The sequence below is a fragment of the Zonotrichia albicollis genome, chromosome 7 (genome assembly GCF_047830755.1).
Source record: "Zonotrichia albicollis isolate bZonAlb1 chromosome 7, bZonAlb1.hap1, whole genome shotgun sequence".
Taxonomy (NCBI): Eukaryota; Metazoa; Chordata; class Aves; order Passeriformes; family Passerellidae; genus Zonotrichia; species Zonotrichia albicollis.
In genome coordinates this window covers 41,233,502-41,258,453 of record NC_133825.1, presented here as the reverse complement: position 1 = coordinate 41,258,453, position 24,952 = coordinate 41,233,502, and the positions used below count along the sequence as shown (strand labels likewise).

Here is a 24,952-nt window from a genome sequence, read left to right as displayed (position 1 = left end):
CAGAAGACTGTAAGGAAATCTTTGGAGGGATTTTCTCAGATGCACAGCAAAGCTATTTTATTATACCAAGAACTGCACACTGCTTTGTATTTGATGTCTTGAATATTAAAGATACATACCTTACGGGAAATTTGTTCATAGTGTAACAGTGTGACCACATGCACATAGACACATTTTTCCTGCCTGAGCAGAAGACCTTTATTTACATTAAAGATGTGTTTGGATTACAAGCAAAAGTTACTTTCTCTTAATCATAAAGTATAATTTGAGATTTAAATGTTTTAAAACTTGAAGAGTTTCAAAAGCACTAATGAAGAAATAAAGCCAAAAAAATTAAAAGTAGCAATAATTTAAGCCACATATTGCACAAAACTTCTAAGCTAAACTATAACAGAAAAGAACCAATTCAAAGTAAAGAAATTGCTGGTCTTAAGGTGAAAGTTAATATAAAAAGGACTACTGTGATATTACTTCAATATATAATGACCAATCCATATTTATGGATGGACTAATTAAGACACTGAAAGAAGTCTGATATTAAGACACTGAAGACATCTGATATTAAATGGAAAATAGAAAAATAGATAAGGGAAAGTGACTAAGAAAAGATTTCTGAATAATTAACTGATTTGAGATTCACACAAAATGCCTCTTATTTTGTCAGTATTGTTGTTCTTCTTGTTGTTGTTGGCCTTTGTTTTTTTTTTAATGCTTTCTACTTAAATTGTGTTAAACCCATACATAAAGACTTCTGAGAGGAAGCATTACTTGTCCATTTTAGAATGGGATGAATAAAGTCATAGAGATGCCATTTTGAGAACTCGAGAAGACTAGCAGTTATTTCTCCCTAAATGGTGATGGTAGTTCAGGTGTCCCACTCCCACCATGTGCACAAGCCCTGCACACACAGAGGTAACAGCAAAGCAGCATCTGCCAGCTCCAAACGGCTTGCAAGTGTGAGGATGTTATTTGTCGGGGTAAGTGCAACAGAGGGAGTGCAGGTGCACTTCATGTTCATTTAGATTCATGCAGGACATTTGCACAAGACCAGGGACCCTCACTCACACTCACACACAATCACTCACACTCTTGCACACTACTCACACTCATGCTCACTCTTGCACACTCACACACACACTACTCACACTCTTGCACACTCACCCTCTTGCACTCACTCACACTCACACTCTTGCACACTACTTATATTCACTCACTTGCACACTCACACTCTTGCACACTACTCACATTCTTGCACACTTCTCACACTACTCACACACACTCCTACACACTACTCACACTCACACTCCCACACACTGTCTCATTACAGTAGCAAAGTTACTACATTTGAGAACAGTTGTTGGCCAAAGTGCGTGACCCAAGACCAGATGTACAGACAAATGTAAGTACTCAGGTCCTCCAAGACATCTCTGAGGTGCTGCCTAACACAGAGATTTCTCATTCCTGTTTGTTCAAAAATCTTCAGAAGTGAAGCTCTGAAGCTTCTCTGAGTGCTGGTTCAGGACATGCAAGCTGCTGAACACATGAGCAGAACCAGCACATTCCTCCCTAGCCCAGGGCACCAGCTCAGAGGGGGTACTTCACCCAAGCTTTGCCATTTCTCACTGTTCTCAAGAGTCAGGCTCAAACCCAGGAACATTCAGAGCAGGCAGGGTGAGGTGCTGGATCTGGGCCTGAGAGCTTTTGAATTCCTGGACAAGGGTACAGGGCGTGAAGAGCTCTCCTCTTTGCTCTCATTTCACCTGTGACAAGAGATGGCATTCAGACAATTCCCTTCCATGAGCTACACGTGCAAATAGGATGTGAGTTCCCTCTTAGCCACACATCTGACTTCTGAGATGCTGGCAGATAAAATTAGGCCCACACTTACTACTCAGTGTTTCTACTAGCAGTTGCCCAACAGGGTGTGGGTTTGTAACTCTCAATTTTCCTTACACATTTTACAGACAATTGGGTGCCTAATTCAGGAAGCTAGAAGCATAGTAATAAGGTTAAATAAATTAATTTATGGCACCCTACTTACAGATCATTCACTGCTTTCCTGATGTTCTAGAAGCACCAGAATTGGTCTGTCTGCACTGACTTTAGGGCATGAGCTCTGGAGTACAACACCTGCCTGTAATCACAGCACTTCTCTGTGCTCATCATGCACTCATTACTAGAGCCAAAAAGTCTGCACTTGACAAGGCCCATCAGCTGGCCCTGTTAAGCCAAGACCTCTGCAGAACACCTGTTCAAAGTGATGTCAAGTAGTGGCCTCAGACAGAATCACAATATTCTGAGTTCTTTAATTCCTACTCCATAAAACATCTTTGTGCAAGACAACTGCATGTCCAAGATAGCTCTCAGCCTTCTGAAAAAATGTCTTAATGGGAAAACCAAGAGTCCCTTCAGTGGAATTACATTTGAAAATGGAAACACAGCAAGGCAATTTGCTTCAGTAACTAATTTCTGATGCCTGTAACTAGAAGCATCAATACTTTAGCAGCCACTGCTTTAGATAATTGGAAATTAGGATGATTCTTTCACAGAAACTGGTGTAAAGGCTGACTCAGCCTGGATTTTCACACTGTGGGTTCCTTTTTAGCATCAAACTGAAAAGACTTGTGGAAGGATTTTCTACCCATGAATCAGAGGAAATAATTCATTATTGAGTTCAACTCAGGAAAAAATCTATCGCAAAAGCAAGAAGAGGTAGGGGACTGTGTTTAATCTGAGCAAAGACTGCTCAAAGTTTGTTTTAAAAAGAGAAGCTTAAACTGTTCTGGCCCTTTCAGCCATTAAAAGTTCATTAGCGTTGCCAAGGTAGCCTGAAAACTTCAGGGTGCACAGTGTCTTAATTTGGTTATGTCTGCACACTTTTGGCAAGCTATGTTATCTCTTAGCAACCTGCTCTGTTATCATTTATTATCATTTCACAGAGTGGAAAGCACTGCACACACTGCCAATGTGTGAGTGATATTTTTCATTTTTATTTTTCCATCAGATTTTAGTATGTGGAATCTCAAATCCTTATGCTTCCCTAGGACTTTGATAGAGAGGCTGGGAAAGCTTGTAAACCACAGACTTTCTTTCTTAAAGAGAATTCCCTTAGTAGAATAAATCATCATTATTTATATGCAGGTAATCAGCAACATAGCCTCCAAGGAAACGACAATGTCAGACAATACTTTCAAGGTACTATAAAACTGACACCCTTTCTGCTCTTACCTTTCTGAGGCAGCACAGCAGAAGTGCAGACACTAGGCTAGGTAGCAGGTTTTCTTAGAAGCATTCAGAGCTCCAACAGAGTTAAGTTTTTCTTCCTTGTGCAGCTTTCTTCCTGTATTCTGTGGCTGTGACAGTGCCAGCACATCTCCTGCACAGGAGGAGGCCTGGAGAAGCTGGGTCCAGAGTGTTCCCACTCTCCCAAAACCAAAGCTGTGTTCCTGGGTATTTCAGTGGACTCTCGGAGCAGCCTCAACAAGGAGTGATGGGAACCATCAGTACTGTTCCCTCTGTTCTCCTTTTCTACTACTTTGTTCTTCACCTCTACCTTACACCATGATTTGCAGATTTGCAGTTTGGCCTGGGGGACTCTGTCTTGCTGCCTTGCAAGTTAATGAAATTTTGCACATTGGCAGTTTTCCTCCTTGGGTCGTTGAGATCTGTAACACACAAACAGGAATTTACCCAGGGGGAGGAGGCAGCCAGAGGTCAGGATCCTCCAAACTCACCCTTCTTGCAGCACCATCTGCTTAAATCCCATCACAAGGAAGGGGCTGTGCAAATTAATAGTGACTTTTGTCAATAATGAAGGGAGCCCACTCTAGCACAGGTGTCTCCATATGTATTGAGGAGTTAAAGCAAAGCACACCCTTCCAACAAGAATCTGCGTGGTCCAGGATCAGGAGTCTTTTCTTATCATCCCTATAGCTCCCTGGATTTTGTTTTTCTGGCATTTCACAGAAGACACCTTGATCATCATTGGCATTTCAAATGTGAAAAAAATGGTGCCTGCAAAGAACTCAAGAATAAATCACTCCACATACAAGTGACAGAAAATTGAACAAGTCAGCTGAATAAAAATTTGCACTAAAAAGAATTTTCTACTCTTTTTTAATGAGCATTATCTGCATGACTGTCTGTAGATTCATACTTAAAGTAAATATTATTAACTAATTTCTCATTTCTTTATACAGCATTATCTTTTCTATCTGCAATGGAGTCGCTGTGTTTTCCTTTCATAATTTCCCCTTCTTCTCATGTTCAAGAGAGATCTGAGAGCATCTAAGAGAATTTGCTTAATTGTAGGTTTAATTCCAGCAATTTTTCAGGCTGTCTGCCTCCATTTTAATATTTATAAAACATTAGCCATGGTAGACTGTAGATTCAGTTCATGTATTTTTGGACCCTACATATTTCAAATTAAGGAATACAATTAACAAAAATATTATTCCTTCAACAGTTTCTTGTTCCTGTAATCCCTATGCTAGGGGTTTTGCTAGCTGTCACAAAAGCAATACTCTCACAGAGGCTGAGGTAGAAGAAATAAGACATAATATTCCACCAAGCATAACCCAAGAGCAGTGGATGCTACCACTGCCAAACAGAGCAGACACTCTTTGCAGAGAAATGTAGTGTCATAGGTGCTGCAGGTCCCTGATGTTGTGGTGATGAGAGCAGACCTTGCTGTAGTAATGTTAATATATACTGAGAACATCAGGAAAATGTTTTTTTCATACAGAGTGACCTCCAGAACATCAGTGCAGGGTTTTAAAGCTCACTGAAAAACTCTGAAATCCATGACCACAGCATCAAGATGAGGACTGGTCATTCCCAGGGCTGTTGCAGAGGAATTTCAGTCCAACCTGGGTGATGGCTCCCATGTGGTTTCGTATAAATTATTTCCAATGGGTCCTGGCTGCCAGGACCTGGTCTCGGGAGCAGTTCCAGTCTTCATGCACTGCTGTCTGCATTGTCCTCCTGAATCTCAGCTTTCTGGACCATTTTGTCAATGCTCCTTAGCATGTAATTATTTTCCCAAAACTAAGAAAAGAGATGAGCAAATCCTACTGACTTTTCAGTGCTAGAACCCTGTATTTTCTGGTCTTCCTCCTAAATCATAAGGAAGAAATTCTTCATGGTAAGTGTTGTAAAGCACTGGCACAGGTTGCCCAGATACATGGTAGATGCCCCATCCATGGAAACATCCCAGGTCAGGATGGACAGGGCTGTGAGCAACCTGATCTGGCTGAAGATGCTCCTGTTCACTGCAGGGGAGTTGGACTGGATGGCCTTTAAAGGTCCCTTCCAACCCAAAGTATTCTATGATTTTCTGGCATGCTCCTTTGGGTGTCCCAAAGGCTACATCCTCTGGTCTAAATGAGCACACATTCCATGTGCACTGCAGCATTTCATTAATCCAGTGGGGATGGAGGACGGGCCAAGTTCCATGTGGGAGTTACAAAGTCATGCTTGAGGGAATATGGCAAGGTCCAGATTTACATCAATGTTCTCAGTGTTCTTCAAGCTTTGCAAAAGCAAGGTTCACTGTTTTATTTTGTGAGGAGATGCTTAACAAAATCAGACTTTTAGCTGAAGTTTTATACTGAAGCATCATTATCGCATCTCTACAAAACAGTTCTCATTAAGTAAAAGAGTGAACGGACAGATGTCCTAATAATAGCTTGATTTGAAGTGCAAAGTGGGTTGAAGTACTCAGCATGCCATTTTCTAATCAGGAATGAAGGTTTTAATGCAAGGCTTCCTGACAATCACAATTTTGTAATGCTTACATAAATGACTCTGTAGATGTGTGTATGTTTTTTTAATTTACTGCGTGGGTAAAGGAATGTATTTCCTGGTGATGCAAAATAGGGTCTGACTACAAATGCAGCAAGGGCTCTCTGCCCCTGTGAAAAAATTGAGATGATCACATCAGAAAATCCCCTCATTTACAGAAATATCATCCAGTCTGGGGCACCCCAGCACTCCAACTTCCTGCACCCTGAAGTAACGTCCTTGCACCTTGAACTCTTAGGGACAGCTCATGTAAAAGATCCCATGAGTTCAAGTTACCTTTGACTTTGTGTCCTCAGGAGACAGTCAGAGGCACAGAAAGGACACACAGACTAGGCAGATGTTCTTCATCTCACCTTTAACACAACTTTCTCTTCCCCACCCCGCTCTAGATAATTGAAAGTTATCTACAAAGTTGTTGAAAGACCATAGCCAAAACAAGAAATTATTTATGGTTCTTCCCTCACACTGCTGAGCTGCACTGCCAGGCCTCTCAAACTTCTGAACAATTAGAAAAAAGAAAAAAAATTGTTCTTCATTACATTGTGCCAATGGAACAATCAATAACAATGAGCAAAATAGGATAGATGTTGCATCCCGAAGTATTTTCAAGCTCCATTTCTGATAGGTTGATCAAATACCATTCCAGAAGTCCCGTCCATCTTAATTCATTAATATTCTAGAAGTCCTCTAGAAGGATGAAAGGAGCAAGATACATGTCAGATGGTCTTACCACTAAAGTAGCTTAAGAAAAATCTGTGGCAGCTCCACAATACTTCTTCTGGTTAATGCTTAGTCAGGAGGAGAAGTCTGGTTGCAGGGTCATTGATCCATGAATATATTTGTAGTAATTGGGGTCATGGCAATTCCTGTAGCTAATGCATTTTAAAAGGTCAAAGTCAGCAACCCCTGAGTAATTTGGGCTGTTACTGGGCAAATGACATGCTTTGGGGCAATGGCATTATATCAATTATGTGGGGTGAAATCTAGAGGTGAATGTTTGCAGGAACAAACAAGAGCTCAACCAAAACTTGGGATAAACCATTGCAAGTTTAGTCCAAAATCCTAGAATGGTCAGTTTATTGCTCACCCGTAACTTGAGTTCGGGGAGGACCCTCTGGAGGAGTCAAATCTGAAGTCACTCCAAGCCACATGGCAGCAGTGGCCCCATTTCTGCCAACACGAGAGGGGAAGGAGACTGCTGCTAACTCAAACTTCTCCTGGAGGGGGGAAAGGCTGGTTTTGGTGAAGCCTGGAAGGAGAAGGAAAGAAGGAAGCACCACACTTTGTCCCAAACTAATGCAGCAGTTCAGGATGCACCCCTGGGCACAGAGTTGCACTTCAACCCTTCCAAAAGGGTTTTACTTCCAAAAGAGTAACTAAAAGAGTAACTAGGACAAGGTGTACAGCACCAATATCTTACCCTCAGCTCTCTGCTGAAGGACATGCTGCATAGAAGAGCAATGAAATAATCTCAAACATCCCTGCCAAGGAATTGTGTCCCCAAAAACATAGTTCTACAAAGAAAATAATCATGCTGTCATTAAGAGATTACATCAATCCAGCACAGCAAGGCATTATCAATATGGAACAGCATATATTCCCATCATTCTCATCTGCAGACCCTGTTTTCCTAAATATTTGCAGATGGATTAAATGGTGCCAGAGCCCCTTTCTTAGATAACAAAAAAAGTCACCTTTTTTCAAGAATTAATTATTAACTATACTAAGGAGAAGTTGCAGCAGCCAACCATTATCTTATTCTCCCAAGCCCTATTCACAGTAAAGATGATATTGTATGGAAATTTATCTTGTGTAATTATCACCATATGCTGTCTCAAAGGGTTCCAAAGCACTTTAGAAATAGGACAATATTGGCTCAGGTACGAGCCAAACCATACCCCCTCTGCATCTGCACAGAAATCACCCTGGCTTTTCCTCACTGTTCAGACACAGCCCTGGCTGGAAGTGGTCTGGAGCACTGGCAAGGAGACAGGGCCATGTGTCCTGCAGAGGTCCATTGCTCCAGGGCCCTGATGCACTTGGAGCCTGCAGAACGCTCTGCTTGCTGTGCCACAGCAGGAGAGCACACACTTCAACAAGCCATTCCCATCTCTCACCACATGACAGCTAACTCTTGCTCTGTGGGTAGCCACTCCACTACCTAGGATTTAAGGCACATGATTTAAGCTGCTCAACATTTGTTTTTTTTCGAGGCCTGCAGCAGAACTCTATTTCTTCATCTCACATATTTCTAACTATCGTGGAAATTTTCAGGCAGAAGCCAGATGCCTGAGGAAATATCACTGCGTGATATTCCGTGAAGATGGAATCCTGTATACATAAATACTTAAAAACATAAACACATAATGTAGGAGATGTTTCATTCCTTGTGTACAGCTCATTGACTGACAATAAGTTATTGATCTATTATACTTTGAAAACAGTTTTTTACTTACATAAATTGTCCCTTTCTGACTGGGACTGAACGCAACATCTATTTTCCCTAGGAATACAGGCTGTGGTTTATAGCAGAGGAGATCATCCTGGGCCCATCCCTGTCCTGGTATTTGCAGTGGTTGTGTTTGGCTGTAGACCTTGCCTCAGAAAACTGGTGCCCTAATGGGGTTGGTTCAGAGCAGCCCATATTCTCTCCCCTCCTCTTTGCTGGCAGGTTGACCTGCTGACATTCACCTAGGAAGGAGTCAGATGAAGACCCCTCACATTACAAATGACCCCCACAATTTCCACTTCCATCTTCCTGGGTTTTGGCATCATAGCTGAAAGAGCAATGGTGAGATTTGACTTTACAAACAAAAGGACCAACCAAAGTAAGCTCACTGTTTCCTCATTTTCTTAAATGGAACTAGTTTGAAGGTAGTAAAAGAATCCCACATCTGAATACTTAATATTTATAAGAGGCTTAGTCTTATTTCAACAACCTTGAATAAATGATAGAGAACGTGATAGCACTGTGGTCACAGCTTATTCTAATGATCAAAGCACTTCATCATTGGGGAATAAATGTTCTACCTAAGCAAGAAAAAAATGTTAATCCCCAAACAAATTTATTACTTAGAAGAAAAATTCACTTAAAATTGTCCCGTTAACTCTGTAAAAAAAAAAAAGTAGGTGGCTTATATTGTATCATAGATTTTCAAACTATCCTGCAGTATATTTAGCTGAAACAGCTTGAGTGAAAACTGGGAATAAACATTAGTTTCTGCAGTTTGAATATCATTGTGGAATTTTCCCAGCTGTACAGTGCAGTACACAGTACACTCTGTTCACAGTAGTTTGCAAGCCTCTTCCTTCTGAAATGACACATATGCTGGGAAAAGAGCTGACCTTCGGTTTAATTTACGACTCAGATTGATCTGTCTTCTCCATGTCAAAACCTTTGCTTTTTTGACCTACCAACACAAACAGATCCTTTTTACATTACTCAACTCTGATATCTGCAGCTCCCCAGTGAAGTCACTACCCCTCTACCTGAGGACAGAAGGCTTGGCAGATTTTTCACATCCTGGCAGGTCCTTTAGGCTCCATTCCAAGCTTAACAAGCATTTTAAAGCTCCTTGTTCCAGAGAATCCCCTTGTCAGTGAATCCCAAGTGGTGTTCAGAAAGCATGCACTGTCCTCAGCCTTCCAAGATATATCTCCAAATCTCCTCCTAGGAGCAAGCACCTTAGTCACAGAGCCTTGGAGATTTGATTTGATCTTCTACTTCTGTTTATACAGGGGTGACATCTCCTTTGGAAATGCCCCATGAATTCCTCTATTCATGAACATGCCTGCAACACCTGGCACTGGAGTGGTTTCCCCTCCTATCTCACCTGGATTTCTGTTTTCCACAGTGAGACAGTACTCTGGATTTTTATTTTTAATTTAATATATCTTATTTAGTGAAGGGGAAAGCTTTGCTACTGGAAAAGAATGGAAGGAGGATAATGTCTGAGATAACTACTGCAAATCCCTTATCACTTGTAAGATCAAAAAGTAAAGGTACAGTTCTGAATTTTAATCCCCCTTATGTATTGGGACTGAATTGATCCCATCTTTTATATAAAACGAGGGGAAAAAACCTACAGAATTTTTTTAATTAACAAGAGGATGGCTGCATGGATTTTCCTTGAGATTTTTGCTGCAGGAAAGATGGATTAGAAAGCTATCGGGGCAGGACTCTTTCATTCTTGGTATGCAGAGCACATATAACATATGAACCTCATAGCAATATAATATGCTAGTGAAACATTCTGGAATTGAGGACAAAATGAAATTATTCATTGTTGAGATGTACAGGATTTCCATAGTCACAAGGCACAATGGACAGTTCTCTACCACTCTTTTCCTAATCTAACCAAGCAGCTGCCATGCTATTAATTTGAACTTACATCACATATTCCAGTTGATTTTATTAAGTCTGTTGTTACTGATGATGATCTAACCTCCACTGTGTTTCTCTAGGATGAAAATATGGAAAGAGAGGAGCTGCTACCCATGAGAACAAAGATAAATTAGTGAAAATAAATGATCCAGTTTCAAGTATCATAGCTTATTGGAAATAAAAGCAAGAACATTTATCAAAAGGTCTGGAGAACACGTGATCCTTGACTGTCAGTCTGTATTCATCTACAGAAGATTTATCATTCTTAGGGGCTTAATACATTTTTACAGTCACTTGACTAGATAGTCATTAATCATTGTACATTTTCAAGATCCTAACTAAACTACAAATTCAAAAAGTAATAATTAAAATATTTTAAATTGTGTCCTTATGAGTCTTGATTCGCTGGGGCACCTGGGGACATGCCATAGTTGTTAACAGGTTTGCTTATCTACCTGATTGGAGTTAATCATCTTTCTGAAAATCATCTGTACCTTTCAATTTCATTACATAAAAGCAAGCTGGATCAAAAGACTGAATGAATTCACGCCTGCCCTTTCACTAATTTTAATTGACTCTCTGGTGCTTTCAGTAAGAGCAAATAGTGTGACCACCCAAGTCACAGGCTCAGCAGCAGCCCTAGAAAATTAACAGTAAAAGAGGATGATTTCTGTACACAGAGAAAGTGAACAGCCCAGGGTTTTTCTAACTTGGAAAAGAAATAAGAATATACCTAGGGCTGCACCAGACCTTATGGGCACTGCTGTTAAAATGCTTCCCAAGAATCCTTCCCTGGCTGTGATCAGAGACAGGACACAGAGCTCTGGGGACCTCACTGACTCGTCTGTTTGTAGCCATCATTCCTGCAGAAATCCACAGTTCTGTTTCTGTACTGACCTAGGAATTAATCAAAAAATGTGCTTCTTGACAATAAGCTTCTTAACTGATTTGTAATAAATTTTGAAGAATAGGAAAAGTTGCTGTGCTGATACTGTTATTTTTTAAAAGCATTTTCTGTATTCTTTCTCTATCTTTGCACGTTTTCAAAGTGTGAAACCATCCTATAAACATTTGACTTCTTTCAGCATTATCTTCCCTGATTCTCACTCCAAGCAAACAGGAAAAAGTATCAGACATTATTATAAACATGATACAAATTATAAGTAAAAGGAAGCTGCTCTATGCTACACATAAATAAAAGGCCTTTGTTATAATTACTCTGCAGTGTAGAAAAGAAGCAAAAAAATAGAAAAAAAAATTGCAACACAGGAGCTCAGAAATTAACAAGAAGACACAGCATCTAATGCTGCTATAGGCCAAATCTTTGCAAAAGGGATTTCTTCTTTTTCCTGGGCAGAAAGAATTGGTGCATTTCTGAATTTTGTGTTAGGGTGGCAGCTAGAAGCCAATCCATCTGGTTGTTTTTCACTCTTGCTGGCACCTGAGTAGAACAGCATAGGTTTCACTAGAGTCCTCTCTGCTGAAAGATGCAGCTAATAACCTGGGCACCCAAAAATCACTAACCTGAAGCAAATTTTAGGCCTTCCAGAAGCAGTTGTTTCATGTTCAAGTCAATTCTGGATCAATCAGCTCACAGCTCTTAAATTTTCATTGGAAATTCATGCCTGTGCTTGTCAGGCCAAGGCAAATTAGAAACACTTCATGCAATTTGGAGAAGGCACTTCCCAGAAAACTTCTGATTACCCTATTTGCCACACCACACCTGGCAGAGACATACTCCAGAGCCAAAGGGTAACAGTATGGAGAGAATTCTTTTCTTTTGGAGAGTTTTTTGATTATCTAAGGCCCATGGACAGAATTCTCTGCTACAAACTGTTCCAGATCCTGTAAGAAGGAAAATATAGTGCAAATTCAATGGATTTCAACTTTGTATATGTAACTGCCCTATTTTCCAGTTTCATTGCTCTGCTTGATTGCAATTACAACACAAACACCACTTAGTTGCCTTTCTGGCATTACAGAGTGCCAGCTTTTGAGCTGACTTTTTGATTAATCACATTTGTATGCTGAAGCCTAAAATTACTTAAAAGATTTTCAAAAACATATCTTTCTGTCAGAAAATATGCCAGATTAATTGTTTTTCATGGGAACACATTTATTTCAGTAAAACTGAGTATCAAAAATGGAAACAGAGCATGGTACTTCTTGTACAATAATAAACCAAATTATGCAAATATAAATTCAGACCTAATATTGGAAAAACTGAGATACAATGTAATAGATTTTCAAAAATGCTATTCTTGGTGATTCAAGACAAAGAGTGACATTTTTTTCTCATTTTCTCAGGAAAGTAGACATCTAGTCCCTTTCAGCTCTCCTCAATGCAAAGTTTATTAAGACTCAATGATATTGAAGTCCCTCCCTTCATTTCCATCCTCACACTACCTGGGATTGTTTGAAAAGCAAAGCCACTGCAAATTACACACCAGTATCCTAGAGTGAGACACAAATGCACCAGACTGTTATAAATCATTTAGCCTCAAGTCAGAAAAAAGGGAATTGCTCAAATATCTTAAAAGATCCTACCAATATCTCTCCAGTTATCCCTCATTTGGTCCATTTTGAAATGTGTACCCAAACTTAATAAATATTCAAGCATGTACTTTGCTTTGTGCACAAGTAATTGTGTGAAAATCTACCCATGGAGTCACCGTGATATGTAAAATTATACCTTACATATTGAGAAATTTATTCTAGAAGATCTTAACAAAGACAGCATTTGCAAATGTATTTCTAAAATGTCTGGTACATCCAAGTCTCCACTTCAATGAAAGGAAGAAAGAACTACAGGTAACAAATACAGTCTGCTTAAAAAATCTTGGTTTAAACCTGCAATTCTCCTTTGTGAAGATGCAGATACTAATTTCTGTGTTTAAGGTTTGTGCTTTCCTATTAGATTCTGTATTTGTCACTGACCTTGGGTTCAACAAGAATTATTTCTGCCTATCCAAAGTCTGTGCTGTGACAGCTTTACTGCCTAAGTTCAGTTCCTGTAGAATCTCTCTATGCTAAGCTGCTGACAGATACAAGGACCAAAAAAACTCAGATTTGCAAAAGTCAATGATTTTATATTCTTTACAGAGAATATAAAATCCTATTCCACTGCTGTCAGTTTCTTACCAGGTCTTACTATATTTTCTTTCCAAGCAAACATAATTTTCAAGGAAGACATCCAACTGACAAATGTGGAAAATGAAACACACTGTCCAAAGAACAAGGTTAGCAGTGTCATGAGCTTCATATATTTTGCTTCAAACAGCAAAGCACCACCAGCCACCAGGACCACCTGGGCTCTCAAGTAACCCTTAGGAGATCTTCCATTCCTAACACATTTTTCACTTGTGTTGGGTCCCTTCATCATCTGGGCAGAATTTTCTTCACAATTAACCAGAGCAAAAATTCTCACAAAACACTCATCAGACAGGCAGTGGTGTCTGGTGGCCTAATCCTTCTGGGCTGAGCTGAGAAGGATTTCTGCTGCTGAAAGCAGTCTCTGGAGAGACCACTCAAAATCTTTTACAAGCCATTCATACCATTGCACCACTGCACTGCAACTGAATTCACAGGATACTAGGACCACTCAAAATATTTGGCAATTCTCCCCAGCAGGATCCTTAACAACCAGGCTGTGATGGTGCTTAATCACCCTGCTGTGAATCTAGTTTGGCCACAAAGCATCTCTGCTTCCAGCTCAGAAAGGAAATTTAAAAAGTAATTAAAAAAAAGTGTTTCTACTTAAGGAGAAACAAAACTGTAACTACGTTGCTGCCTTTCCTGTTCAGTTCTCATTATGAAAATGAGAGGTATGGAGTTTAAACAGAAGGAAATTTGAGAACTCAAATAGTTTGCCAAGATCTCTCTGCAAACACATTCTTCCTCATACCAATGGCAATACAGCACAGAAACACCTTAAGGAAATGCAGGGGCATCAGCTGTCACAACATATAGAGTCACAGAATTTTTTAGGTTGGAAAAGACTTTTAAGACCATTAAATCCAACTGTTTATCCAAGTCCAACACTAAGCTGTGTCCCTCAGTGCAACATTTACACACCTTATAGATACCTCCAGGGATGGTCACACCACCACCTCCCTGGGCAGCCTGTTCAAGGGCTTGACAACCCTTTCAGAGAAGAAATTTTCCCTAATAGCCAATCTAAAGCTCCCCTGGTGCAGCTTGTGGCAGTTTCCTCTTTTCCTACCACTTGCTATTTGGGAGAAGTGACCAACCCCCACCTCACTGCAATCTCCTTTCAGGGCAGGACCTGGGGCATCACATCAGGAAAATTATTTATTAAAAAAAAAGTAATTCAGGAAAAGAAAATATTTCTGCCAACGTAGCAGAGAAACAGCTAAGGTGCAAACAGGGTTCCTTTGCAGGTGGACCCTGGACACAGACTGAGCTCCACATTAAATCTCTTGGCCTTGCCAGTATCCTTCTTGTGCTATCAGAATCTTTTTGGATCAGACTACTCTGCCTAGCAAAATTTGGACATTACATCAAATATTCCCCGGGAAAATGTCATTCTGTGCCCTCTCTGCTGAACCTGCTCAATCATTTACACACAGCAGCCCTGGTTTCAAAGCAGGATCTTTTCAAAACAGGATCTGAGACATTGCTTAGCCACCAGAGACAGGAGTTTTGTTTATTTTCAGTTTATTTTGGCCACAGTCTATGTGTGCTTTTGTGCATTGAAAGCTACAATCCTTGGGCAAGCCACTTCATCAAATATATTAAGGATCTGACCCATCCCTTATTGAATGGTGGCAGAACTCCCACTGACACCATGAAAACAGGATTAAGCACTAATCTTTTATGCAAACCATGAATGCATTTTTTTGCAGCTCCTAAACTGCAAACACCACTGAGATCACTGCACTTTTCAGCTGTATCTTGTTTAAAATGTGCCTGCTGTTGGGTTTGCTATAGCTTTTACTAGGAAAGGTGATGGAAGTGCAGCATTTACAGCTTTTTAACTATGAGAAAAATCACGAGTTCATTCTGACACTAATAGCAGAAATTATGACCAAAGAGCTTGCAGACAAAACTCCATTTTTTTGCAAAAAAGTTAGAGGCCAGCATAAGGAGGGTTATGGAAAATAAAGCAGAATATAGCTCTAAAGGGAAAATTGGGCTGGATTGTACCTAAAGGAAATTATCCTAGGTTCATTTTAATTCAATGAAATTATTGCACATTACCTTTGGCCCATCAACTAATTGCTCAACTTCTGAGTAGCAAAGAGATTTGAACATTTTAGGCTTAAGTGATGTTGTTTACAAAAAGTACTGGCTGGATTTTGTAAGTCTGTAACAATTTGAAGTCATACCTATCTTATCCAAACTGCAGGCAATTTAGCATAAATACTAAATTCTGCCTGGAAAAGGAAGAAAAGGGATTAAAAGATCTAAATCTCTTTAGAAAGTCTCTTGAAATGATAGATACACCTTAAAAGGAAATAGGACTTGAGGTAGGACTGTGAACTCAGCTATAAATCTGGTACGATTTCTGTGAAATTATTATAAATGTTCAGCTTGAAATCTTTCCCTGGACTTATCAATGCATTGAAAGCAAAGGTGAATTTTTTTGCTTTTTGCAATTATGAAAACTTGAGAAATATAGACTGATAGCAAAAAGATGAAATAAGCTGATTTTTATTTTAAAAAATCAAAATTAAAAAATGTAGTATATTCAATTACAGCTGATGTTCAAGTCACTCATCAAGTCATAGTTTATTTAATTTGCTGAAATTTATTCTGAACTTTTACTTTACCTAATAAAGCATCAACTGACTTTTCCTGGCAAAAGACAGAAACCTGCATAGCACATAAGCAACCCATACCAGCTGCCTGGGAGCAGTACCTGCTCTACAGCATATGGGCACATCCTACAGCAGCCACAGCCTTCTCACAGTCATGACAGTGAGAAACACCCAAGGAAGCAGAATTTGCCAAGTTGTATGATGATACTTGGAAGAGCAAAATAGTGAAAAATAGGAAAATACCTGCCAGATGTCTGTGGCTGACAGTGTCCTGAGACTGCCCTACTGTGACTTACACCAGAATTCTGCATCACTGCACAGAGCAGGAGCTTGAGCCCTTTGACAGTCAGGTTATGGGGTTTTATTCCTGTCCTCTGATAGATTTTCCTAGGCTGCCTTGTCAAGGCTGACCCTGACAGAACAGAGGGGAAGATGGAGTTAAAGAATAAAGTAGTTATTTATTAAAAGGCCTCAATAGATACACCTTGGGCAGCACAAGAGCCCAGCCAGGGCTGCACCCAAGATGAACCCAAAATTGTCACAAAGGCATGACCAGTCATGGGGTCCCTCACTTTTATAAGTTCTGGCCCATTAACATATTTGAGTTAATTGTCCACTTACAGCTTTAGGTTATGAAATCCCATCCTTTTTGTTTTCCTCTGTTCAGTCCACATTGTTTATGCTCTTGGGCCTGAAATTTGGATCGATTATCCTTGGTTCAAAGCTAGAAAAGGAATTGTTTTGTCTACCTACTCTGTGAAGAGAGCTTACTGTCTCTTAATATGAAGCTCAGAAGTACACACTAAAACAGCACAGAATCTGAAAAATATAAAATCTAAAATGTAAGGCATCACCTATCTTCATCCCACTTTGCCTCATGGCTCTGATTTTCAGCTAAGCAACCTCAGGTATCCCAGGTATATCCATCACTCTCTGAAGAAGGATGAAAGCTCATGTCAAAAGGCACTGAGCGTCTTTGTGCAACAGCTCCTGGATTCTCAAAATCCTCAGAAGTGGGACACAGGATAAGTGTTGTGTACTGTCACCCATCTCCCTTTTCCCAATCACACCAGCACGTTTCCTTGGCATAGAGGAAAAATGAAGGCACTTTCTCATGTTCTTGCTTTTCTCTTTACTTTTTGGATAGGTCAAGACCTTTCTGTAGCTTTTGAAAAGCCCGTTTCTGGGCCTTTAAATAATACCTGAGTCTTTTCTAAAGGAAAATCATAAAACCTCTTCTTGAGCATCTTTTATGGCTCTTGAAAATACATATTTATGTCTAGGAGTGCTCTTCCATAACTTTTTGCATCTGGACAGAAGGGAGCTTCCCTGGACAGGCTGTAAATGCACAGGTAAACTCAGAGCATGTTTCTGTAAAGGCAGGTCACCAATGTCAGCACATTGTTGACTCATTTCTGAAAAGAAACTAACCGAAAATACCAAGTCAGTCCTAAAATTTTCAACGCTAATGTATGATTCTTGTATAACACCAGAAAATTCACCAGTATTCCCTGAGAACAAAATCAGCAGGGGGAGTGAAAAAGCCTGCAGTGTGATTTGGAAAATGAAAGCACAGCTTTGTTTTTGTTTGAGCCAGCAGAGTAATGAATCCCAGCTCAGAAAACACTCCACACCCATATTTACACAAAAACAGAGAAGGTCCAACCTGTGTAGGAGCTGCACCTGCTCAGCTGTGGACACAGCAGACTGGGAGGCACTCGTCCACCCCAGCAGGACCAAAAGCAAGCATCCTGGCTCTCCTTCTCCTCCTGGTGTGTCCCTGAAATATCTCAGGAGCACAGATCTGACTGGTGGCCCCAGCATTTCCTCCAAGGATGACGGCAACTGAAGCACGCTGCATGTGACCTTGGCAGCTTTGTTTGCCTTATGCATCCTGTTTCCAAAGGCTTGGATTCAGTGCTGAGATCCAATGTCCTTGGGGTATTTTCTTACTGGAAGGGAAAGTTTATGCATATTTTAGGAAAATATGGTTTTGATTGGTTTGCTTGTTGTTCCTCTTTCAGGATCTAGTTTTTCCAGTTGTCAGAAAAATAGGATGCTAGGATTCAAAGGGTCCTACAACTGCACCAAGCATGATCCAGATACCAGAGAGAAGAAAACAGAGTATCCTCAGCAGCCTTCCCCACATATAACTCACTGTGTCCTCTGCAGCAGGTGAATAAAAAGCCTGTGGGAAATGATTTGAGGATAAGGCAATAGCATTTTTCTTCCTTCCAAAACGTGCTCGCCAACACAGGAAGACCCTCTGACCACTGCACTCAGGCTGTTCCTGGCAAAACAAAGGAGGAAACCTTTAAGGAGCAAGGGGCACAGCTGAGCAGGGCACACCCCAAGCAGAAGCTGTTGTAACCACGGAGCCAACGCCAAGGGCCATTACCCTGGGAGCTGCCTGGCACACACTTCTGAGGGCCCTGCCCCAATGTTCCTCAGAATTAAAAAGAGGCAAGTGGGAATTAATAGCTTTGACCGCCCTTAGACACAACCACCCACAGCACATGACAAACAGAATGCTTGGGAAAGAGGGAGAGTGAGCGACATCCATGTACCAGGCTGCTCAGCAGCTGCTTCTGCATTCTTTGTCTGAAAAAGTCCCAAGGTTGTTTAATTTCATCCCAAACTCCTGAAAACCTGGAGTCCTGATATCACTCACCCTGATCACTTTACAGTGCTGGATGGAAAGTGAAGTTCACTGTGTACAACTTTCCCTGCCTGGCTCTGCAGCTCTCCAGCTGCAAGCTCAGCAACACTAAGTATTCAAGCACAGCAAAGCACTTTGCTGCAGCTGTGCCCAGCAACATAGGAAAGCACTTCCACTAACTTTTCCTGTCAGTCTCAGCACTTGCACTGCTGTTGCTTTTGTCCCCAGGAGATCAGAGCTCCCACTCGACTCACAGGAGCCACCTGCTTCCCCCTCAGCAAACCTCCCATCCCCTGCCATGCATCTTCCTTACAGACAAGGTTTAGTCCCCCAGCCCCTGCTCACCCAGGTGGGTTTGCATTGCTAGAATAACGAGCCCCATTTCAGGAGGATCGTGCCTCCAGATGGATCCAAAGCATTTTGCAAACTGTTAATTAAGCAAGCCAGACTCAGCAGAGGAAGCTCTCCTTAGAGCTACACAACAAATCCCTTTTGGATGTAAGAAAGCAGATGTCTTACCACGAGCCTAGCACAAATAATGAGAGTTATTTGTAAGGAAACTCAGCCTGGGGAGGAAATATCTGAATGTATCATAGGTACTAGATCAGATAATTTATGGTTTCTCCTACACAAGAGGCACCAGAGAAGGGAGGATGGTTCTTTTCCTTCATTGCTCCCAGAGTGAGGCTGCACCAGACCCTCACTGAGCTGTTGGAGATGCATGTACCTGGGCATGTTATGAGGCACAGTAGTCAATGGGGAATAAGTTTTTATAAGTTACTTAAAGGCTTTTATTGCTTTTCAATTCTTCATGTTCCTTATGGAATGCCTTTTCCCCAGAGGTTAAAGCCTGGTTCCTAAAAGTCCCTAGACTTCACAGTGGGGATAGGGGTCAAACCCCCTGAATTCTCCATAATATTTTTGGAGACTGCTAGAAGTGCTAGTGCTGGAAGAAGGAAAGTATCAGCAGAAAAAAGAAATCCCTGCAGATCTAAAATCCCCTCACGCTATTGGCTTTGTCATGGCATGTGAGCTGTACAAGCAAAGGATGTGTCTTCAGAGTCTCTTCTGGCCCAATCTCTTGACTTTGCTGGTGGTGAATAAGGCCCTTGCTTACCTCACTTAAAAACCAGACAAAGCATGTCTGCATGCTTGTCCACATCCAGGAAAGCCATGGAATCCACCAGGTGGGAAAAATGGACACCACAGGCCAAAATGTGCACGTACCTCTCACATGGCCATATCGCCACTGCTCAGTGTGGGTCTGTCACACTGCAGATGTTGGTCAGGAGGACTGGACTGAGGTCCCTCTTAAACATCAAATGTCAGGAGGAAAGCAAGAATACTGCAAGGCAGAGTAGAGACATCAGCTACCATTATAACCCTGGCCCAAATTGTCCCTGCCCCAGAAGCCCAGGGTGAAGGTAGGTCCGGAATTATGGGATGTAGCTGGGCACCAGAGGCCAGACATGGAGACAATAAATGGATATTTAACCTGTGCCATGAGGTCAAGGATAAGTCCAGGTTGCTGCAATTTCCCTGTCAGGGAGGAGTTTTAAAAGTGGCCACGCCAAACTGAGACAAGATTCCTTTTATGCCAGGATTGGGCTTCACTAATCATGCTTGTATCTGATTGTGTTCCACTTCACATCTTTGAGGCAAATAAAAAGCTGTGACTAAATAGGTAACTTCAATGTGGAAATTTCCATTTTAAACTAGCATCCTTCCAAAATAGAAAAAAAAATTAGGAATATAGACAGCTGACCAAAGGCTATCTTATCTGCATAATGAGGGCTCCCCATCAAACAGAAAAATTAAAACCCTTTGAGTTCAGGTTTAACATTAGGTACATTCTTGAAAACTGCCCCAGGGTGCAGAAATATGCATAAGTGCTTCTACTCTGGTGACAGAAGTGATTGTACCTTCAGGAAATGCTTTTGAAACCAGTTTCTGAGTCTCACTCAAACTGCTTAAATACTTTCTTGCAGTTTGCATGCTGAGTTTCGTTACAGATTCCATTATAAATGCTGAATCCCAAACACTTCTCAAACTACTCCCTTTTGAAAAGCATAGGAAGTCACAAAGGGACAAGGGATGCTCATTTCCAATAGGGTTTGCCACAAACCATAGGCTCCTGCCTATATGTGATGGCTTTCTGAAGTCCCCTCATTCATGTAATAACAGCATTGATCTGCAAAGCTCGTTGATCCCTGGGAGGCTTGAAGAATGGTTAGAAGTCTTGTTTGGGAAGTTTTTTAAAGTTTCCCATTTTTCCACTGTTAAGGTTTGCATAAATGCAAGGTAAGAAAATTGTTCTTCATGTTTCATTATTGAGAAAGCAGCCACCACTGAGAAGCTACAATGAGACTCTCTCGCTCTTCAGGCAACAGCCCACTAGACAAATTGAAGTCTGTTATTTCTGCAGAGTTCCCATTCATATGGAATATTTTGAAGTGGTCTCATAAGCAGCAAATTTTAGAACACGACATTACAAAATATGAGAAAAAAGAAGAATGTGATTCCAGTCTAATTTCCCTGCAGCATTGAATTTGGTTTTAAAGAAAAAAGAACTGGAAACACAGACAAAGGTTTAGCTCTGTTTTTAAAAGGATGAAAAAGAAAACATAAAAACTTGTCATTTGACTTGCTATTTACCCAGAATTTTCTAAATTCTTTGAATAAATTTAAAGCATATCAAATAAGAAAAAAAAGAAGACAAAGTTTTCCTATTAAGCTTTTTATAAAAAGTACATAATATTCTTATTTCTACATTGTACCTCTTTCTGAAATGTCACAGAGAAGTCTCAACACACAGTGATTACCTTTTTCATTGTCAGCTACAAGAAAATCCAACCAGAAAGAGGGTTTCAATTAGGAATACTCCTCATTTTCCTATAAAACATCTGGTGATGTAGAAATCAGCATCTTTTCCTTGGTAGAAAGGAAGGGGCTGCTTTTTACAGGCTATAAATGTTTTTCTGTTTTCTTGTGGTTCTCCATTGTCTCAGTACACAATCATGTAACAATAAGGGTGACCTGGGATCAGGACAATCAGCAAAGGGAGATGTCAGGATCTCTTTTTGAGTTCTGGTTAAGACAGGAGCAGCACCAGAAGCTCTGTTTTGATGAAGATATGACCTGCTGGACTCCAAACAGGAGTAATCAGAGGAAATTCTGTGTTTAATGTTATAAATACCTCAAAGATCCGTTTTGATCTTAAAATCTCAGTTGACAGCCTATGTGTTACCTTGCAGCTTGAACTCATGCTCATGCTCAAGCCTGTGATCTGAAACAGACCAAGTGTCTCAGCCAAAGCTCACAGGAGCAGATGAAAGGAGCTGGCTTGAACTGATTTTGACCCATAACGAGGGTACATGGACAGTTGAGCGGAATTGGGCATGATGTTGAAGATCACAGCTTAAGAAACACAGCAGACAGGAAAATGTTTGCAAAAAATCTCAGTGTCTGCACTTTATGATCAATGATCAGCTCTACTAAATAAACATCAGCTCTGAACAGACTCCAGGGCTAATTGCTACACCTTATCTCCATATTAAACATTTCTTTCACTTGACTGAGGAGGAGACTTACTGTCCTGTGGACAAGCCACAGGAGTAACAACTGAGAAATTGCACAATTTAAGATCTAGCCAGTGTTTCACATTTATTCCTACATTAATGTATAATTATGTGGAGTGAATAGACATGGAAAACAATCCTAGCCTTGGCATGGAGAATTTCTGTACAGACAGAGCATTTACAAAATATATTATTACTGACACCTAATTTAGTCTGTCAGAGCAGCACTATGAGGGACTAATTAAAGTCAAAGTAGAACAAATGCTTGTACTCAAGAAAAACACCAGGGAAAACACAGACAGATTTTACCAATCTGCACATAGCTTGTGCCTGTCAGTGTGAAGTGTGTCTGAGGTGGTACATTTGATACATTTTACCTGCTTCATAGCAGAGTCTGTTCCACTAAGATAGCTCTCAATTTCAAAGAGCAGATCACTGGCACTCACTGTTTGCCCAGACTTGCTTACTTAACCAAGCTTCAGATTTTGAATTTTGAGCCTCCAATTACATTTTTATAGTTTTCTCTGGCTTTTCAGAGCCCCAGAAATCTATATCCCAAATGTGATAGATCTCCCATGCCAGAAGGAAAAACAGAAGCAAACAAACAATGACGAGCAGGTTGAAGAGAAGGAGGGGGGTACAGAGACAGCCTGGTATTTCCAGCACAACTGTTGGACCAACTCACTGCTAGTTGCTTGTATGAAGCAAGACCCCTCAACTACCAGGTATTTTTCAGGGCATTAAATTCATTCAGTAGGGCTGGGGCAAAGGGAGAAAGAGTGCTGAGGCTGTTGTATGCAAAGCTTTGATTATTCCAGCAAATGAGGATCTTTCTTGCCCGAGGCCAGTATTTTGAAGATGCCCTGAAAAGGTTTGTTTTAAAATTCAGTGAAGGTACAGGACTTCAAGTCAACTAGCCAAAGAGCCAGGTGCTCTTGAATAGCTGTTTATTGTTTGCAGTGCATATGCAGAGAATGATAATTTGCAATTTCTCATTCTCAGCACCTGAAATTTCCTCTGTTTTGCTATCAGCATTTGGGACATGGAACCTACAAAGCATCAAAGAGGACCACACATTTCTGCTTAGGCTTCTGAGGTTCTGCAAAACTGGGAGACAGGGCCCAAATCTGTGCATCCCAAAATCCACCACTTTGCCCTATCAATCAGCTGTGTGACATTCAGTGCTGTTCCCAGCATGGGCTTTGGCCACAGAGCAGTGCAACATTAGTGATAGCTCCAGGTGAGACTAAGCTCCATACCTTCCTGTGGGCAGACCACTTCAATGGCAAAAAACAGGCTGTGTGTGATGGCTTAGTGTATAAGCCCATTATTAGGATATAAGAGTGAAAAAGAGGTTTCATGTTTGCACAGGAAAGCTTTCAGAACTAAGCTATGAAAGACATTTCAACACATCAGCCAGGCGCTAAAAGAAGGCCAGCCCAATGCTGACTTTCTTAGCTTGGCTGCAGAGTATTTTTCAAAGTCCAACCCTTTCAAATTATTCCTGCAGGCCCACATGTACCTTCCATCAAGGCAAAGCTGGTCCCCTCTATTGCTTCATTCAGAGTCTTGTTACTCCCTGTGCAGCCACTGGATCCCATTCCTCCCCCCTGTTCTGTGCTAAAGATGCTCCTCACAGCCTACACAGCACATCCATCCATCAACAAGCTTTGGCTTGTACTGCACCAGCCCAGCCTGAAGGGACACTGGCTGGGTTTAGAGCAGCTCCTGTCTTCTTTCTTGAGATGGTTTTCAGAAGGACAGGAGCTGAGCTTTCCTAGAAGAAAAATCAGAGGCTAACATAAAATTACACTGTATTACCTTCAGTCAGATAAATCACTTTTGGGAAAAGAGGTTCATAACAACTCCAGACATGCCTAATAGTTCCACTGTGAGTCTCTGGATAAAGCCAGGGACTGGAAACAAAATGAAATCATTACATGAAATTATTTGTACTACTGTAATACTTGAGAGCCCCAGCTTAAATGAGACCTTTCTTTAGCAGGTGCTGTGCAGAGCCAGACAGAGGCAGTTTCTGCCTGAATTATTTTGCCAACTCAACACAAAGGAGAAAGGCAGGGGTGCACTTGTTCCCTCTCTTTCCACAGGCATAGGCACAGAGGAAATCTGGGGCCAGCCAAGGCTGATGTGAATGACAGCTGGGAGCAGAGGTTTTGCAACACCACATAACCCAGGTGGCCTTATTTTTATTGTTGTTGTTATTAAATACATTATCAGAGCCTCCTCAAGCAGTGTAAACCAAGACAATTTCCTCAAGCTATGCTCCAAGAGGCATATTACACCCCCCACCAAACTTATTGAATTAAGTGGAGTGTGCATATTATCCTTGCTTATGGCTTTCAAGGCTCATGAATGCTACTGTAATTGTTTCATAACACAGATCAATAAGTAGAGTCCAAATATGCCCTGTCTGCCTCAGGGGAAAGGCATTAAGAGTAGCTGGGTAACAGCTTTTTTGAGATCTTTCTGCCCACCAGACAAAGGGAACTCACTGTAAACTCTCACTTCTCAGGAAAAGATCTTATTTGCAAGTCAGTCTGTGAATTGTTCTTTAAATAGAAGATGGTAAGAGCTTTCATTTGGAATTAAGGAATCAAGTTAACTGGCTACGGTTATCTTAAAAAGTCCTAAATCTTCAAGCATTTTTAATTATTCCACATTTTAAAGGGCCTGCCTTCACCCCATATCAGTGCTGTCAGCTTTCACATGTCACTTGGATGCACAGAGA

The 24,952-nt window shown here is 40.9% G+C and overlaps 1 long non-coding RNA gene across 4 annotated transcripts in view; it reads right to left on the bottom strand.

Moving 5' to 3' along the window:
- LOC106630686 (uncharacterized) overlaps positions 1-24,952 on the bottom strand; it is a 95,021-nt gene that overhangs the window by 46,599 nt on the left and 23,470 nt on the right. For all 4 annotated transcript variants that reach the window (XR_012581138.1, XR_012581141.1, XR_012581140.1 and 1 more), the window contains 2 exons: positions 6,890-7,051; positions 3,229-3,665 (listed from right to left, as the gene is read on the bottom strand). This is a non-coding gene — a long non-coding RNA (uncharacterized LOC106630686). The remainder of the gene's footprint in view (positions 1-3,228; positions 3,666-6,889; positions 7,052-24,952) is intronic.